The sequence below is a fragment of the Perissodus microlepis genome, chromosome 12, assembly GCF_051167445.1.
Source record: "Perissodus microlepis isolate ML-2025 ecotype Zambia chromosome 12, ASM5116744v1, whole genome shotgun sequence".
Classification (NCBI taxonomy): domain Eukaryota; kingdom Metazoa; phylum Chordata; class Actinopteri; order Cichliformes; family Cichlidae; genus Perissodus; species Perissodus microlepis.
The window spans coordinates 22,786,906-22,805,652 of record NC_140472.1 but is presented as its reverse complement, the minus strand read 5'-3'; the positions used below and the strand labels follow the sequence as shown (position 1 = coordinate 22,805,652).

Sequence of the window (18,747 nt, the reverse complement as noted above, 5' to 3'; positions counted from 1 at the left end):
TTATTCTTCATTCTAATACTCAGTTTGAACTTCACTAGGTAGCTTTTACCATGGCGATGTGCCTTAATGCTGCTATGTTGTTGGCTGATTAGATATTTGCTTTAATGAGCAGTTGAACACCTAATGAGTACCTAATGAAGCATCCAGTGAGTGTATATTACTCTGTTTATTACCCATAAAAGTCAGTTCACTATGAATCACACATTTCACTTATGTTCAGAGGCCTTTTGTGGGCTCCCTCTGACCTCGCCTGAACTCTGAAAGCTAAACGTGGCAAACTCTTGCTATTGATTAGATGCTGAGTAGTTGAAATTAGGTTGCATTTATAGATTTTAACGTAAGCATCTTAATAAGATCAGATCCACAAGATAGAGGAAGAGAAGTCTGCATCCTCCTAATCCAGGCTTCCATTCATGTTATTCAGACCCTTGAGGCCACATGGCTATCGTGGAGGCATAAATCGAATGTAATGCCTCTTTTGTGGCACACAGTGTAGTTTATATAGTCACAAAGTAAATTAAATTTGCAGCTGGGGGTGGTGGTAGGAGGGGGGCATCAACAGTCAAGTTACCGCCAAGGCTGGCTAGCAGGTGTGACGCAGTTTTTTCGGTGTACAGTCTAACAACCCTGAAGAAAAACAAGGTCATCTGCTATTTGCATTTTAGTTTCCTTGAGACAGAAAAAACCAGCCCATCTGAGTAGCATGCATAATTCATGGTTCATCACTAGTGGCAGTGATAGTGGTCGTCTTCCGGGAAGGGAATGGAACCACTGGTTTGAAAACTAAAAATAAATAAATAAAAGTTTAAAATGTTTTTTTTCTTCTTCCTATATGTGTGATATGCAAAATTATGGCTGTGACCTCTAAAGCAGTATTCCATTTAGAAATGATGCTTGAATCTTTGCAGTATGACTGTGACATGCTTTCTGTAATGGATACTGGCTTTTGGGTTTAACTTTCAAGCTTATAATGTGTCTCTGCTTAAAACTGTAAAGGTTTTTTGGTGCAGTTTAAAACTGTGACTCATGAATTGGATTTGAATTCATGTCACTTGAGGGATTTGACTGGCTAATGAATGGCCCGGGACAACGTGCTTATTAATGGGAGATGGATTTCATAGGACTCCATGGGGAAGGATGGAAATGCTGGCCTTGACCGCTCCTATTAGAGAGCCATTAGTGGATCTCTTCACATTTTGTACAATCTCTGCACTTACATCATCATCAGAGACAAAATGTGACCCAGTAGGATTATTCAGCTTTCCGGTGTTAGAGCTGAAATTATCTTTACAAAAGCGTTGTCTTTGCAGATCTAAATCTGAAAAAAATGTCACTGTTGTAATTGAGTTGTACATTTTAACTGTTAATAAGGTTTAATTTTGCCGAGTGTAAAGGATAGTTTCTGCAGGAAGGTGATTTAAAAAAATATCTTCAATGTGGTCAGTGCAGGCATGAAATAACATTTATGGAAACCAAATTTAGCCATTTAAAACAGCTAACGATGTTCTGCTGGCAACCTTGCATCTGTGAACTCCTTGAGTGCAGAGCCCTCCCAAACCCCCTTGCAAATACTGCTTGAATAACATGACGAAGAGCTGGAGGTTGGTTGACACGGGGTGTGAACATCCCAATTCCCAATCCGAACAAGCATCCGTCAGATGCGCTCGAATAATTCTGATCAATCCATTTGTGCTGTGACCTCCTTGACATCAGTCTGATCCTTGCTTTTTGAAGTCTAACTCCAAAGATAGGTATTTTGTCATATCAAAACATGTCAGTGTGACTCCCGCAGAGGGTGGCTAAAAACCACAAAAGGGCTTTAGCTTTCACCTTTCACAGGCTTGACACTTGACAGGACGCCATCAGCCGCCTGTTCATAGGCAAGCTGAAAGCTAGGCCTTGTCTGTCAAATTTACAGGACGTCAGTATTATGAATATTGATGAAAAATCTTTAAAAATGAGTGAAGCATGCAAGCCATGTTACATATACTACTGACATTGAGGTCCAATCGTGCATTAAATATCATGCTGTAGTATGAAATAGATCTGTCCTATTTAAGACGAATTATAATCTGCTTGTATTTTTCCTGGATGCTTCCACTGAAGGTCACCTTGCTCATTTGGGAAATAGTCACCATGGCTACATTAGTTAGAGGGGTGCGCTGATTTCATTAGAGATGAGATCTCATGAGGATGCTTGGAGGACATTGAGCACAGTGCAGGAAAGAGGAATATGGGGAAATTATCTGTTGGAGAGTAGGCGGAGATGGGCAAGTTTTTGTCTGAAGCACTTTTCATCTCTTTTACCCTGTGCTAGCATTTTAAATATACTCAACCTTAAAGTTTTTCAACTTTAAGACTTGGAAGGGGATGCCAGGAGCAGTCTTCAGGGTTTAGCATTTTTGGGTCTACAGCTAAATTATTTTTTCCCCCATGCAACCATACCCTGTGCCAACAGAATTTTAATTAAGTTGCTCAGGTTATCATTTTCTCCAACAGCAGGAACACAGGAACATGAGTCAGAGCTGTTCAAGCTAAAAATGAAATCTACAAAAGGTACCCAGCAGAGACTTGAAACACTGATAGTGCTGTGGAGTGATGTTTTTACCAGTAGGTCCCCACTTTGTTTTTACTGTGTGACTGCTCAAGGGCATATGCACATCCACATTTTGAGCTTGCAAAACACTCGCTGGCCTTTCATTTCATGTTATTCTACTTATCAACATTGGTGCCTGTGATGTAGGGCTGCCACAAACGATTATTTTGATAGTCGACTAGTCACCGATTAATTTTGCGATTAGTCGACTAATCAGATCATCATCCATTGGACGTAAAACGTACAACTTATTGCACCAGCAGCATCTGCTCTTATATAACTATCATTAGCTTACAGCTTTAAGTGTTTAAGGTATGTGCTAACTAAAAATAAAGACAAGATGATAGTTTATTAAATGTTAATGACATTTGCAGACAGCTGAGTTTAATAAACTCAGCCGTCTGCTCCTTGCTATCTAAAATATAACAGGACACCGGAGTATATTCTCGAGCATCTCATGCTTCTGATAGTCAGTTGTCTGCTTGACGTTTATTCAGCTGTGTAAAAACTATAACTTTAATCTCAGCCAAACCGATTTACTCAGGAACAAATAAAATACTAAAAAAAGCCAAACAATAACATTTTTAAGTTATCTAAGTGACTTATATATCATGTTTAACCTGAGTAGTGAAAGATGGCGGTGGGTTTGAAAACGATTTGCCGGGAGTCCGGTGTTCTCACGAGCTCTAGTGAGCCTTGCCCCCGGCTAGCTATCGAGCTAGTGGGTAACAGACGTCTCCGAAAACGTCGGAGCGCTTTTGAAAATATGTGGTGTCTTGATAAACTGAGCAGATATTTGAGGTTTACACAGCTACATTCTCGCCTGAAAATATGTTAAACGTTTATTTTGTGACCCAGAAAGAATAATAAGAGCAATATTAACACTAACTAGCTGCCGCCATTGTTGACAACTGAGCTGGGCTGCGCTATGAATTCTGGGACACAGCTTGTTCTTCTTCTTCGAGGTTTAACGGCAGCTGGCATCCTTGTACATGCAGTGCTGCCATCTTCTGTTTCAGTCCGTTATTACACTCTTAAATCCTACTACTTATTCCTGCGTCTTTTGTGATCTTACAAAGCTTCAAACGAGGCGTCGACTATTAAATCAGTCGTCGACGATTTTGATAGTCGACGTAATCGTGACTAGTCGACTAATCGTGGCAGCCCTACTGTGATGTACAAAGAAGCATCAGTGAAAGCAAGAAATCTTAAATTGGAAGTTTTTTTATGAGAAAAACAAAGTCTGGGTTCACTGAAATTACACCTGCTCTTGAACCAAAACATTAGCTCTGGGAATTATATATATATATTTTTAAAATAAATTCTTACTGTAGTCTTTGTAATGAAGATGTTCTTCTTTGCTACAAAAGAGAGAAAAAGAGAGAAACAAAGCAGAGAGCAGTCGAACAGAGAGAAACTAGTTCGACCGTACATTAAAACCATTGTGGAGACTGCTGAGCTGAAGGTAAGCAATTTGTTCATATACAACATCAGCTCTTAACAAAATTATTAAAGAGCTAATGATTTGTTGCTGTTGTTAGATAGGCTTCATTCAAGGTCGTCAGTGACTGCATTATTTCCTGAGGTTTGTTGTAAAAGGGTTTTCCCAAATCTGTGTTTTTAAGATTGGCTGCTGCAGTGCTGTTCCAAGGAAAAAAATCTTAGCAATGGTAGTGAGTTCAGTTTTGGTGAAGATATAGAGGGATAAGATGGAAGTATCCAAAAGGACCAAAAAAGCTGGAAGAAGAAGAAGAAGAAGTGAATGATTACAGGATTCTTTCCTTGGTTAAAAACCAAAAACTTTCACAACATCTCGCCAAGAAAAAAACACTGTCGAGGAGGTAGATGTGTCATTGTCAAAGATCAAGAGATGCCTTCATGAGTATAAATAGTGTTTACAACACAAGTAGCAAACCACTGGTTACACTCAAGAACAGGAAAGAGATATTAGACTTTGCTGGAAAACAAAGATTAACTTGTATCAGGATGATGGAAAGAGAGAGGTACATCATCAGACACGATGGAGCCAATGTTATGGCATGGACATGTATGGCTGCTAGTTGAGCCGGTCACTAGTATTTATTGATGATGTGACTGTAGACAGAAGTAGCAGGGTGAATTGTGAAGTGTACAGAGCCACGCTGTCTGATCAGATCAAGTAAAAAATGCAGAACTGATCAGTGTTCACAGTGCAAGTAGATAATGACCCAAAGCACAAGAGTTTCCCAAGGCAAAGGAATAGGATATCTTTCAATGGCCAAGTCATCTGATATCAACCCAACAGAGCATGCTTTTCAGTTACTGAAGACAAAACTGAATGCAGAGTGACCCACAAACGAGCAGCAGCTGAAGGTGGCTGCAGTAAAGGCCTAACAGAGCATCTCAAGGGAGGAAACACAGCCTTTGGTGATGCCCGTGGGTTCTAAACTTGAGGCAATTACAGAAACTGTGCAGTTGTTGAAATACTTTTAGTCTTAAATGGTAAATGGCCTGTACTTGTAAAGCGCTTTACTAGTCCCTAAGGACCCCAAAGCGCTTTTACACATCCAGTCATCCACCCATTCGCACACTGGTGATGGTAAGCTACATTGTAGCCACAGCTGCCCTGGGGCGCACTGACAGAGGCGAGGCTGCCGAACACTAGCGCCACCGGGCCCTCTGACCACCACCAGTAGGCAACGGGTGAAGTGTCTTGCCCAAGGACACAACGACCGAACCGGCAACCTTCCGATTACAAGGCAACCACCCAACTCTTGAGCCACGATCGCCACACATTAGTGATGGGATTTCCGGCTCTTTTTAGAGATCCGGCTCTTTCGGTTTGGCTCACTAAAAAGAGCCGGCTCTTTCGGCTCCGAACCAGCTCTTCGGGTTGTTTTGTTGCTTTAATTAATTTATTATTAACAATAATATAAAATTATGCACAAAAGGAATTACTAACGTAAAAAAAAGTGGTTTTATTTATATATGTTTATATATAAATATATGCGGTGGCCCCTAGAGACAAAACACGTACAAACTCCAAAACACATTTCTAGCATGAACTGAACTTCCAAAGCAGAGCTACTAGCTCACTTAAATTACACAATTGAAAGCATGTGTGTATTGTTTGTGTATTTATACACAGGCACTCATATATATTCAAATAATTAAAAAAAAGTTCATTTACCTGTTACTACCACACACCAAATCCGGTCGTTGGTACTTGCTGGCTTGTGTAGCCACTAGGTAACAAAAGCTCAACACTGTGCCTAGCATCCTGGAGCACTTCTGTTGTCTTTTGTACGTGTTTTGAGTTTTTACGTGCTTCGGAGTTTGTACGTGTTTTTACGTGTTTTGGAGTTTGTACGTGCTTCAGGGTTTGTTTGTGCTTCAGAGTTCGTACGTGATTTGAAGTTTGTATGTGCTTTGTCTGTAGGGGCCACCGTAAATATACTTTTATTTATTCACTCCACATAAAATGTAATAAATAAATCATATAATACAAAAATCAACTATTCACATTTCAACTTTTAACTATTTAAATTTTCAGCTTTTTCCTTTTACAAATTTAAAGTGAAACAACACAAAACACTGCAAACCACAACACAATTAAATATAAATTAAATTATGAAAACAAAAAGAAGATGCATATTCTCTGTCATATGGGCCCGCATGAATAAACTTTCTGAATCCTTTATCATCTGCAACCGAAAATAGTTGTGGATGATTACTATACCTTTCTAATGTGACGTTGTTGTCCCTGGCTCTCTTTCTCTGTCTCTTCCTCTGGCAATGTTCCTGTGCTACTGAGTGTAACTACCGCCCCTCCCCCCTCTGCCCAGCGTAAAGCACAAGGCTCGCGTGCAGAGTGAAGCGGAAAAAAGTGCGAGAGAGAGGCTGAGAGAAAGAAAGAAAAAAAAAAAACCCCACGTGACAGCTCGCGATAAGGAGCCGGCTCGCGTCGTTCACGTCAAAGAACCGGCTCTAAGAGCCATTTCGTTCGTGAACGACCCATCACTACCACACATGTCTACTGACATCAATCTCTCTTATGGCCAGTTTGCCAGGCTGTGGTTTTCATGCAAGCAGGGATTCCCTGTTATTTTTGCCATACTCAATTGTTCTTCCATGTATGGCTGCGTACACGGCTAGGGAAGTAGTCAGTCACAGTTGATTTCATTATTTTCTAAATGCAGCAGCATTAAAAAATAGACACGCATCTGCAGGGCATCTTAGGGAACTGGATGACTGTGGCCTACTTCCTTGCTTTCCCTCTGGAGTTCCCTACTTGCCTGTATGCATCTACGTCATTTTGCGCAAGATGACTCAAGGATTAACTGTACCTTAACAGATATATTTCAGGAGCTGCAGGGTTCTGAAAGTGTTAAAAAGAAAGCTGGAAATGCTTAATTTATCTTGACAATGTGAGACACAACTCAGTTTTCTCCACTGTTCATTTGACTAAATATGATAACTAAATGAATCTGAATATTTATCTATACCAATAGCATTCATAAGTATATATGTACAGGTATCAGGAGAAAGCACAATACTCTGACTCATGACTTGTAACCTGTATGAGGTGCGTGGTGGTGTATTTACTCTTTCATTTCATCGTATTTTTGTGGTCTTCAGGAAGTTTTTGGGCTGCAGCTTTTCGTCATGAGCCAAATCCCGCGCGCGGGTAGTCAGGGTTTTATAAAAAATTAACAACCAGAATTCAGAATTTATCACTTCTGGTCTCTCACTCACACTCACATGCACACGTGTAGACACACACGACGTACAGGATTAACTGTGTTTTTCAGCTGCATTCACACAAATCCTGGCATGCAGTAGCTTCCCGCAGGGTAGAGTGTGAAGGTGCGAGTTTGTTTATTCGCGCCTCGAAATGTAACTGCTGCAAAACAATTGGAAGATGTTCAAGCTAACGAAGATCCCTCATCATGCAGTCTTCAGCTGTGCGCTCACTAAATGGAAAAGGACTGGTGTCTCTATAGCATTTTCTTTTAGTTATGCTGACCAATCAATGTGCTGAGTACAGAGAACCGCACACACACTCGCATCCACATTATGGCCCATTTAAAATCATTAACCTAACATGCATGCAAGTCTTTGGAGTGTGGGAGGAAGCCAGAGTGCCTGGAGAGAATCCAGGCAAGCACAGGAAGAACCTAGAAATGTCGTGAAGTGACAGGACTAAACACACCACTACCATGCTGCTTTGTGTTTTTAAAGGTGGAGTGGAATATGACCTTAAAGTACCTTAACAATATTTCGTCCCTGAGCATTTTCTGCACTCACACAGCAAGCTTCTGCTTGAGGTTACGGATGAGTTGACAGTCTGAAACCACACTATTCTCATACAGTGGGTGTGCTATAACAGACTGAAATGTCACCTATTTGTCTTCTTTTGTCATGCTCCATCTGTCTTTTGTCTTTACTATCAGGACTCACAATAGCCACAAATGGATGACGTGAACGTTAAAGAAGAGGCAGTGTAAAAAGAGAACAAATCATTTTTATGCCCATCACATTGTTAAAAATCCAGTACATACCCTGTAAATCAATGATAGATCTTACAGGAAGCTTTAGTACATTTCAGAACTTCAGACAGCTTTGCTATATCTACAATCAAATAAATGCTTCAGTTGTGCACTGCAGTGCGTTTTTAAGTCTGTGAGCAGCACAGTTTTCAAATAGTACATAGAAAGTGTGCCATAATGAGTGAGGTATATCCTCTAGCATATTTCCCCTGAGCCAGTATTTAATAAGGCTGTAGGTCTGAGCATCATATTGAATAACTGTTTGCCATCATCAGATGGGATTCTCTGATGATATAAAAACTGCAAACTTGACCATACTCCTGCACTAAAGGCGCTTCCACCAGACCACCTTCAAAGGTAGTGCTGACTTTCTGGCCTATTCTCCCAGGTGAAAGTCTTCTGCTTTACGCATTGTGCCACCACGTATTAGTTCTTCATTCAGTTTTTTTTAGCCTTTATGCTGCATTTCTGAAGAGACCAGTGGTAGTCTTTTGTCATGTCCTCAAGAGGTGCAAGCGTCTACCTTCCTCTGAACGCAGTGGGACTACAGTATGCTAAAAGGTTATGGATTTCTTGACTAATAATGTCAAAAAAATACGTGCTTCTTACACCAGCTTTAATATCATGGACTCATGCATTGTCGTGACTGGAATGAGCAGCTATAAAAATACGACCTTATATTTCCTTCCTTTCACTCCAAAGATAAATTTCAACATTAATATAAAAAAGAAAACCTCTGAAGCACAGACGGTGTAGTGGGATAAAAAACCCACCAATTCTTGACTTATTTTATTGTGGCGGATATGACCGCCTTCTTTGTTTCTGTGGTGAAATCTGATCTGTTTTTACCGCGTCACTGATCCAGCTACGGCAGAGATCGATTGGGTGATGTTTAATGTGCATTCCATTTAACTTTTGTTTTTCCACAAATAAGTAGTTTAATATATCATAATCCGAAATCGCATGCCAAATTGGGGTGGAAATTATGCGTGCGGTACTTCTGGTTGTGGCTCAATTGGACTTGAAAGTGAATGTGCAGACAATTTGATGGTGACTGAGATTTACTGAGCTCTAAATCGGGTGATAGAGTGGTGGTGCTATTGCTGCTTTAATAAGCACATTTTGTCCGTGCTTTGATGATTCAGAAAGTGGCGTGCTTTTCTCTTTTTTGGTGGTGAGTTACATACCAAAAGAAATTGCAAGACTCTTGTCCGGAAGAGGCGTTTTAGAAGTTCTCTAAATTCAAAAGTCAGGGTTGACAGCTTCCAGGTGAGGAAAGAATGTACTCACAACAGAGATGGAGACAGGAAAGAGCTGTCTTAGTTAAAATTTTGTTACTTTTATCCAGATTTCTGCCGTCTGCTTTAATTGGGAGCATGTCTGAACAGTGGCAAATGCTCTCTATTGTAGACAGCAGAAATATAAAAAATTAAGAAGGTCAAATATTGATTTAATAAATGTGTTGTTTCACGCTGGCAAAGTGAAAGAACCACTGGAGGGGTGTCTGGGTTCTATAATTGGAAATTGCCTTGTCAGTGGTGTTGCTGCACAGAGGGAAGTTGACTGGCCGGGCAGAACATAACACAGCTGATGGTAAAACTTTGGTTCTTTTCATACAAAGAGCACCTTGTGCTTGTGTTGCACATTTAATGTGCAACTTCGTAACTCGTTTATGGCTCCTGAGAGAAAGACAAGTTCATAGATGTTTCCTATGAAAAGGCATGTAATCATTTGTCTTGATGCATGCTCAATCATCCAGGTAAGGAAACACCACAATCTGTTCTTCTGTCTCCAGTAGCCTCACTTTTCCACAGTATTTGTATTCTGGTTATATCGAGAAATAATTACGGCATTCTAAAATTACGTCCATCATATTGTATTAAGTTGGTATTAATTACTAAAGATCAGGCAATGGACAAAACTGTTTTGGACTTCAGACTCTATTTGGCACAGTTAGCTGTGTGGAGTGTAGAGGACCAAAATAATCCATCGACTGGCAAACTTTAAAGCTGATAATCCAGTCCAAAATATAAAAATGTAACACAGAAACAGAAGAAACAGAAAGTTCAGAAATCACTAAGGAGCTAGAGAGTTGGAAATCTGATACTCCATGAATTCAAGCAAGAGTTTATATTCAAAGAATAAACCAAGTACCTACGTGGATGCGGCAGAGGACAAAGAAACACAGCACTATACTGTATATACAGTTTATACAGTATAGTGCTGTATATACACCTGCGAGGTGTGAAATGAGAATGAAGCTTAACATAAAAAAAACACAGGTGAGAACTATCAGGATAGCCATGCACTAAGAAGTAAAGCACAGACAGCACAGGAAACTATCTTTCACAGGAAATGACCAAAAGAGACACATTAGAAGACACGGAGACGAGAAAAGTCACACCAAACGTGAAGACAGAGGCAAGGGAACACTGGAGGACGAAGGCATTAACACTGAAAGACTAGACAGGAAGTAACACATAGGGAAACACTGAGGGAACTAAGCACACAGGAAATGACCAATTCAAACGTAAGCTGAAGCTAAATAAAGACTAAGGACTCAAAAGTAGGACTAGAAGATCCTTTAAACTCTCTAAATAACATAAATACCAAACAATGAAGAAAACTCAAATGAAAAACTCTCTGAAGCTCTAGTGTGCAGGAAAACCTAAACAGAAACCCTAACTAAGATACATTAACAAAGCTCAATGACAGCAAAACACTGTTTAGAGCAGCTTTAGTGGCAGTGAAAATGTTCTCATCTGAAATCTGGGACAAAGTGAAGAACATTCAGTAGAAGAGGAAGAGGTGAAGTGCACCAATACTGAGACAGATTAATTATTAAGAGGCAAATTCAGTCACAATACTCAAATCTGAAATGTGTCATCCATTTTAATGATTAAACAGACGAATAATGGTTGAGTGGGTGTGAATTAGATTATATGTCATGTAATTTTTAGATTTAATATGAGCAGAATTGCCCTCGTGAACTACTTGAATTTCAAGAATTATGAACAAAGCCCAAATTTCATTATAGTAGGTAATTTTAAAAAATGTCTGTAAAACAAATAACATTGTTAGGAGGTGACATTGATAAAATATTTTGCCAGATGGCAGGGAGCAATATAGTCAAATAAATTGAATATATATCGAATATATTCGATTGAATGTTATTGTTTTTGTTTCCAGTGCTTGGTTCACCCACCATAAGTTACTGCCTCTGATTTGTAGTTGTGCTTAAGATTGAAATCACTGCTAACCGGTCTAAAATGAATCCAGACGTGTGGCTACATACACACGTAAGCATACTTTGGCTCTCTATCTACACGTAAACGGTGTTTTGGATCACTGAAATCTCAGGTATGAAAAACTCCTGCCAGGATGGACCGTGAATGTTCGAGATGCGCTCTGACATTGCTTCATATCCTTTATTGACGTCAGACTGTGTTATATCACTGCCTGTTGCTTTGGCATGTTCTTGATAATGCTTTTTTTAGTTTTTATGTGGACGAGCATATTTTTCAAAACTGACCTGGAAAAAGTTTTGTAAAAAATACCCGTGTACGTGTGAATGTAGTCTCATGGTCCCATGACTAAAAACCTGAAAACTGTTGGGTAAACGCTCTGTTATTTTGGAGAGATGCACAAATAAATTGCCCCATGACACTTAAAATGTCACGAAAGGCTTCAGGCACTTTATACAGCCGTAGTGCCTTTGAAATTAACTTAATGAGCTAATGTTGTTTGTTTATAAGTCAAAAAGCATATTAAATGCATTTGGTATTCTAATTGCAATTTACATTCAAGTGTTTTAAAATTCCAACAGCGTTGGTTTATGAACTGTTTTTGTTATCCGACAGGTTTTTCTCTTTATCCGTGACATTTTTGTTTCTAAGTGGTCTCTGTGGGGGTCAACCTGTCCCTGCCATCTGGCTAGAGTAGTTGAAGTGTTACGAGGTCCACTCCTCTGCAGATGTCTGTTACCTGATATGTACTCCACTAATGAGAGAGAGCTACTAAAATTAACAGGCTTTCTGCATCTTCCCACAGCTGAATAACAAAAGCACCAAGGGCCTGTTTTGTCCTGCAACTGGTAAGACATATGGACTGAGCAGAAATTGAATATGCTACTGTGTTGTGCTTTAGTCTGCTCCAAGTGGCTTTAAATCAAATAGATAATGCACGAAGCTGAGGCTAATGAGCCTGGGGTTTTAAACTCTGTGCAGTCCAACACAATTGTTAACCATTTCCTCTGTATCAGAAATGGTAAGACAAATCATCGCCATGTATTTCAGCTGTAGACATTTTATCTTTACACACCAGTAGTGTAATGCTGCATGAATTTGTTTGCAGTAATAACACAGATGCAAAGGGACTTCCTAATTTAATGTGGGCCCCCATAAAATGGCGCACAGACACAGCTTTTTCCTTTTGCTGGTGACCTCGGCCGCCTGTCATTGCTTTGTTACAGACTGATTATGTTGTAAGCGGGATGGATTCCTTAGGGGCTGTAGTTATATATTAAAACCCCTCTGGGGATATAGTTGTTAAATGTCATCAAAAAGCAGCTGTGAAACTAAAAGCTTGTTGGGTTCCCTGAAAAGCCAGTGCTCTACAAACAAACACAGCAGTGCAATTAGTCTCTCTGTTTCCTTCAGCTATTATTGAAAAAAGAAAAGCATTAAAATCAGCAATTCAATTATGCGCATCTCAGTGAAAGACGTTACGCAACTGCGTTTAAAACTTTATTTTGAAAAGTTATGAAATAATTTGAATGATAAAGCATTTTTAAGAATGCAAACTACAAGGATGCAACTCTCTTAATCAAGTCTCAGTCTCCCTTTGGTTCATGAATACTGTAAAAGGCAAAACACGTAATTAGCATGAATACTTAATATGTTTTGAGTTATCCTGCGTGCATTCAGATCAACTCAAGAAACACGGATGAAAACAGAATTGTGCTGGAAGACAGTTACTGTATTCACGGTACTCACATTTTATAGCATTGGTATATTTTGTGGTAGCCTCTTTTTGCAGAATAAGGTGACATTCTTACATGTTTAGTGCTACAAAAAGCTTTGTAGTGTTTGTCCTTGGCGAGATGGCTGAAAAGGTGATAAAGTGCATCTGTGCACAAGGAGATGTTGAGAGGTAGCTTGCAGTGTTGAGGTCAACAGAGGTCATTTCACAGAGGTAGTGTGGTGCTTTGCTTATTGGTGATGCATATCAATGCGGTGTGAGATGTAATAGTGTTTTACTTGACCAACGCGAATCAATCGGGGCCATTGATTGTGTTTGGGCCTCTTGAACACTTAAGTCTGCGTTGATTCCAGCCAAATGGATTGCTCTCAGTCAGTGCACCAGTGCGCAGACCGACATTTCACATCTATGGCATTTTCAAATGCTTTATCATTAGATGTCACTTTATTTATGATGAAAACAATGAGTGCAGTGTGAAGCTCACATCAGCTGACATGAACAAATGAGTGTCATATCCCTGGGCAAAATTAAAACGCGTTATCATAGACAGGAAAATGTAATGTTGACTTTTTGTTGACACTGTCATTGAGGTGTTGACCTTATTTATTATTGATATTGTAGGGACGAGTTAAATGTGAGCTTAATTAATAAACAAAGCCCTTGGTGTGCATGAGAGAGAGAACGTGAGCATCGGCCAAATTCCATATTAAATGTAACAAACTGCTCGTCCAGTTTTGAACAGATACTTTAGACAGATTTTAAACGAGTGGTTATTTTCAGCTGCTGATGAACGAACACATGCAAGCATCCTGCAGGCGTGCCTGCTGGGTGCTACCATCCGGTTGAACCTACCTGCTTGTTAAGTGATGACGTATCAACTCTGTTTCCAGATCCAAGCGTCCATTGATTGAGGCTGTGTTATAATGCTTTTTGCCTCAACAGAAACATCTTTAAAAAACAACATTTTAAAAAATCCCCAAAAGTAATCCGTGGTCTCTTCTTTTATCTCTAAGGATTTTATTAGCATTATTTATATAAGGTGCATCTTTATGTTTTTAAAGCTTGCGGTGTACACTACAGCCCATGGGCTCACGGTGTCCCACACATCAAATTTTTGAATGCTTCAGATAAAAAAACACTCTGGCTAAGATTTGGTTAATGGTGTTTGTCTCTGCTTGTCTTGGGTGCACTTAACACAAACTCTTATTAACAACAATTCAACTGTCGTCCCATATCTTTGCTGCCAGAGGCGACATTCTGCCACTGCCAAATGACATTGTTTACTTCTCCAGCTTTTTGGTGTCTAAAAGTATAGCACTGTTACATTTGTTAGTTTTTTTTTAGCTAGCAGTTCTATTAGCTAGCAGTTATTCCAATGCTACCAAACCTTCTAGATCCTTCTTCACGGATAGCTAGCTGCTAAACTTTCTTGTGACACCTCGGAGAACAGCCACAATGATAGTTTAAATGGAGCTGAAAGAATTTGAACTATTTTACTGTAGAAACGTGTCAGAATTGGCTAATGAAGTCAGACGATATAAAAACAGACACTGACAAGGCATGTGTGGAGATAGCAAGAGAGAAGGAAAGGCAGGAATGTGGAGGTGAGAGTAGGGATTTTAAATATAGGGACTGGTAAAGGGCTAGCTTCTATGATCCTGATATCATTTATAATGATAATAATTACTAGAGTCAAGGAGACAAACTATTTCTGTTGCTTGCTAGAGCTTTCTGAATTTAATGTCCACAACCTGCTTTTTTATGTCTGGTTTTTTTTTTTTTATTAGAATATGTGCACACTAAAAGCTTTGCTGATTTTAAAATTCCTGCCATAGGGTATGTTTTACTTTCTTCCTATTAGTGGCAAAGCCTGTCTAAGCATTTAGCTAGGGACTGAAAGGTTCCACTCCTGGTTCTGAAAATACCATTATGGGGCTTAGCAAACAGACATGGAGGATAAATTTGCTCCACTTTCTTTTCATCTTTTCAAAAAAAGAAGAAAAAATGAAAAACTTTTTTTGAAGACTTTGCTGGGGAAAAAGAAGTTTCAGCCCTGAACATGAAGCTGCCTGCAGTTTAACACAAGTACAGCTTGATATATTTTTCACTATACTATATCACTATACTATGTAAGACATTCTACTCTACAGCAATGATAGACAGCAACCGCAATCCAATTTTTGTTGTAGATGTAACGAGGGAGTCAGTGACAAGCACGCAGAAGTAATGTACATGATATCACGAACACAGTCTCATTAAAATGTAGTTTATCTTAGAATTAATATATCCATTGCATTATGTGTCTCAGGCCCTCATTAATAACAGCCTGCAAAGCTGAGTATGGTAACTGAAGAAAAAGGTTAACTGTGTATGTGTTTATGTTCTGGGCAGCTTTCCTCTTAGTAACAGAAGGTTGGCCAGCAGACCAGTCTGCCAGGCAGCCATATAACCAGTTCCCCTGCCAGAGGATGATAGAAACAGCAGCCAGTTATTGAGTCGGAGTAGAGTATGGCCGATATTTTGGTAAAAGCGTATCATTTTTGTGTTTCTGTGTTATCACATAGTTTGTCCACGCAAGCATATTCTCACGCCGTTGTGGAGAGTTGATGCACGGTCAAACGGCGTTTCACATTAAGCTGATTAATAGTTTGCACCAAACATTTTATTATAATTTTTTTTCTTCATAGAAATCAGTTTCGGCATCCATCCCAAAACTCTAGGATCCGTTGGGCTCTAAACCAAATTTTCATTCGGAAAGCAAGCTGCTCCTCAGGTTATCCACCATCTGCTTGCCACGTCTATTAGTTATTCAGTCAGTCATCCATACATTCCTCCGTCTTTCAGTGTGTAACAAAATAAAAAACTCTAGTGTTGCTCCTGGGTCCATTTGGACACCACAAATGAGGGGCCATTATTGTGCTCTTTTCCTCTGCTCGGCTACACTGTCTATGTTCTTGCATGCTAAACTCCCTTTTACCTATGTTTTTTTTTCAGTGCCACACAGCTGCTTTTATCTTTCTGTTTTTGTTCTTGTTTGTATTGCTTTTGATGTGTGAGCATGACCGGGGGCACGACTCATGGTCTGGCTGAGAGATTGAACAAATATAGTTGTTTGAATCCCAGACACGTTAGCACTGCAATGAAACGGTAGACTCCCTTCTCCTTTTCCCAATGTATACGATGCTTTCTGAATGAACGTTTTCATGTTTTTTAGAACTGTTGAATGAAATGGCACCCTCTTTTTGTACAGTGTAGTTCTCAGAAATGTGCTTTTTGGATCCTTTTAGCCCTTACTGCAGGGTGGTTACTTTCCAAGCAAGAGAGCAACCTTTGACTTGCTTAATTATGGTGATTTGTCAGAACAGAAATGTGTACCTTGTCTGGTTGAACCAATGAATGCAGATGCTCCGAGGAAAGGTGGTCAGGGATCTAAAGGAGGAGGGAGAGACACTCAAGTTTATTTAATATGAAGCAAATATCAGCCAATAATTATTTCAGATGCACATGTTGAAATATGGTAATTGCCAGGCTGGAGCTTTTCTGTAATCTGAAAATCACGCAGCACTTTGTACTTTCATTTGATCCGTGTAAATTTGATTTGGTGCTGTGAATGTAATCACCCAGGGCTAAAATGAATGAAATTGTAAAAGAATCAGTCAGAAATAACATTAATATATGTGTGGGAGATGTCTGCACAGCATATTCTACAAACGCAGCTAAGAGCAAGTCATGAATAAGTTATGACCCCGGCAAACCTTGCATACTGTACACGAAGGTGCTAATAGGCTATATATCACAGAGGCCCAATGAGAAATGCAGGTGTTATTTGAAGTTCGAAGAGACTGCATAATGTCTTTACACCAGAAAAGACAAAAGTGGAGCCGTTTTAAGTGGCTGCTCTGTAAAAAGCACGTGTAAAAAAGCAGGACATATTTGAGCAGCTCCACTCTTTCTCTGTGCAACATGAGTGTGAACTCTCGACTTCCCCAGAATCTCTTCAACTCTCTACCTCCGTCTCTTCTTGTTTTATTTTACTTCACATAAAATGATCCCCCCCCCTCCCCCCCAAAAAACCCCAAAACAAAACAAAAACGTTTTTGCACTTTTATTTAACGTAACTTTGTTTCACATAAAATATTAGTTCAAAAGACCAAGAAAAAAACCCAATTCTCACTTGTCAGTGCATTTCAAAAGAGTTTTTTATTTTTTTTATTTTTTTAGGACAACATGTCACATTTTTGTTGTACTTTTTAATGTCTGGGTAGCCATTTAAAAAGTTTTTATAAAAGGAAAAAGAGAACTTTAATGTAGTTGGTAGAAGACATTAATAGGATTCCTGGTTTGACAAGGGAGTCTCAGTGCCACAGGAGGCATGTGTGTGTAAGAGACCCCTGCATGCTTCAGTAAGTGCTTTTGCAACAAGATGATTGTGCTGTCAAAAGTGTGCATATTAAATCCTAACTGATCGCGGGTAACCCAGTGTGGGTATTTTTTTTTTTTTTAAAAAGATAGGAAAGGTTTGTCATTTTGAGAAACACACTTACTCACTTTATTACCTAGTTACATGAGAAGATTGAGGCCACTCTCGCATCTCTCTTTTAAATATGAGGTTAGTGAGCTTATCAACGAGACTAGATGCAGGGGGAAGCAGCAAGTCTGTCCAAACACAATCTGCCTATTTGTGAGGCTTGTTGTCACTGTGAGGTTGCTAGGCAACTCTAGGAGACTCCAGGAAGTCACTGTGCCTGGTCAAAAAATAGTGTCACAAACTGGCTTGAACAAAAGTGAGAAGTGGGGAGTCCACACAAGAGACTGGCTTGGATCAAATTAAATTTAATATAAAAATGAGCCAAAGGGTCGGAGGGTGGAAGTTAGCAAAATCAGCAGATCAAGTAGCAAATATGTGTCGTGTGTGCTGTGGAGTTGTTAAAGATCGTATAGATGAAAACAAGGTTGATACTCGGTAGACACACAGAAGGGAGTGCAGGGGCCAGGTGAGCTGAGCAAAGCTTGATTTACAGGTGTCCATATGCTCAGATCTACTGCAAATGATGCAAAAAAAAAAAAACCCCGCACATACTACATCGATGCACATATGTGCAGTCCTCCAAGCCTGTGTGCACTACACTATGCATAGATCCGAGGCTGACTGACAGCCACAGTGGCAGGACTAAAGCAGTAACAGTCATATTAACGGTTATTCCACTTCTTTGCTATGTTGATGTGTGAGTAAGACCTGAGCAAGTGCGGTATCATGTTGCAGCTGTTTGCTAAAAACCATCCCAAAGCCGCCATTGTACTCCGTGATACACTATGACAAGGTCCAAATTACTGTGAGGAGTATTTCTTAAGTCTGAGCAATGCTACATGACTGTAGCTTCATGTTTAGTGCATGTTCATAAGAGCTGTAAAGGTGCTTTCATCTGACTACCAGCAAAAGCAGATAAGCATATTTTATTATTTTTAAGGGTTTAAACATGCCTTATTATAAACAAGTGATATGAACAGGGCATTAAGAGTGAATTTTATGGCTCATCGGTGTAAAGTGTGCAGAGGCTGGTGTTGCGAAGTCAGCATGTTTTCAGGGCATCTACATTTAGACATCAATGTATATGAGCCTCATCTAAAGACACCTAACGTTTT

General features: G+C 39.6%; 1 protein-coding gene across 2 annotated transcripts in view; it reads left to right on the top strand.

The window, feature by feature from the left end:
- pde4d (phosphodiesterase 4D, cAMP-specific) overlaps positions 1–18,747 on the top strand; it is a 211,326-nt gene that overhangs the window by 68,188 nt on the left and 124,391 nt on the right. The window lies entirely within an intron of this gene.